We start from the raw sequence: 1,828 nt of genomic DNA on the forward strand, positions 1-1,828 counted from the left end.
ATCAGTCAAGGGCCTAGATACTATGAAAGTCCAGGCAAAAGTAATCACCGGCTGGTGTTTTACTCCAATACTTTTTAAGTGTACTGTAACGCATTGCTCTCCCCTTATAAGTGCATGCCACATACCTACATCTAAGTAATGTACTATTTTGTACCTGTTAATCTGTCAAGGGCCTAAATACTGTGAAATTCAAAACAAAAGTAATCACCGACTTGTGTTTTACTCCACTACTTTTTTTTAAACATACTGTAGGGCATTTCCCTCCCCTCATAAGTGCATACCACATACCTACATCTAAGTAGTGTACTATTTTGTACCTGTTAATCTGTCAAGGGCCTACACCAGCTGGTGCTGTACTCCAATACTTTTTAAGCGTACTGTAGCACATTTTTCTGCCCTCATAAGTGCATACTACATACATACATCTAAGTGGTGTACTATTTTGTACCTGTTAAACTCTTAAGGGCCTAGATACTGTGAAAGGACAGCCAAAAGTACACACCTGCTGCTTTTCTAGACAAAAACAGTTTTAAGCATAGTGAAGCATATTGTACTCCCCACATGTACGCACTAAGTATGTCAGGCAGAGAAGTGCCAGGATGTGCACAGAGGAGTGGCAGACTTCTAAATTCATCAGGCACAGGCAGAGGTCGCAGCAGACTGGGGCGAGTGGCAGCAGGAGTCACAGCGAGAGGCCTGATCTACCTGTGTCAGCTAGCGGTCGTGTCTCAACCAGAAACCCATCTGCCGTCATCGATTGGTTAACACGGTCATCCAATTCATCACAATTGACATCTGATACCTCTAGTAGACAGTTGGTGGGTTCCTCAAACACAACCCTCAGTTGGCATGGCCCGGGAGCAGTCCCTGTCCTCCCATTGCCTCTGTCCTATGCTGTTTCCTCCCCTAAAGAAGTGTCTTATGCTGTGGGTTCAACTCTATTTTTCAGTGAGGATGGTCTAATAGAGGACAGTCAGCAGCTACTACCCAGCCAAGAAGTGGAGGAGACATCTGCCACTTCCTCCACTAGGCAGGCACGTAGTGATGAGGAGAGTGATGTGGGAGGTGTTTTTTCAGCCAGGCTGCTCCTCCCACTTTTAACCTTTTAAGGACCCATGTCGTACGCATACGTCATGAGTTCGCTCCCGATCTATAACGCGGGGCCATATGAACGCCGGTTAGCTCAGGGAGCTGTTCGGGATTGCTGCGGCCTGAGATCCAGGCATGAGCAATCAAGCGGCAGAATCATCGATCAGTGGTTTCTTATGAGAAACGACTGATTAATGTAAAAGATCAGTGTGTGCCGTGTTATTGGTCTCTATGGGAGCTATAACACTGCAAAAAAAAAGTGAAAAAAAAGTGAATAAAGATCATTTAACACCTCTGCTATTAAAAGTTTGAATCACCCCCCTTTTCCCATAAAAAAAAGCCTGTGTGAATGAAAATAAAAATAAACATGGTATCGCAGCGTACGGAAATGTCAGAATAATAAAAATATATCAATAATTAAACCGCACGGTCAATGGCATACGCGCAAAAACATTCCAAAGTCCAAAATAGTGCATTTTTGCTCACTTTTTTTATCATGAAAAAATGAATAAAAAGCAATCAATAATTCCTATCAATGCAGGAATGATACCGCAAAAAATTTCAGATCACAGCGCAAAAAATGAGCCCTCATACCGCCCCATATGCGGAAAAATAGAAAAGTTATAGGGATCAGAATATGACAATTTTAAACGTATTAATTTTCCTGCATGTAGTTATGATTTTTTCCAGAAGTATGACAAAATCAAACCTATATAAGTAGGGTATCATTTTAATCGTA

This window comes from Hyla sarda, chromosome 4, assembly GCF_029499605.1.
Source record: "Hyla sarda isolate aHylSar1 chromosome 4, aHylSar1.hap1, whole genome shotgun sequence".
NCBI lineage: Eukaryota > Metazoa > Chordata > Amphibia > Anura > Hylidae > Hyla > Hyla sarda.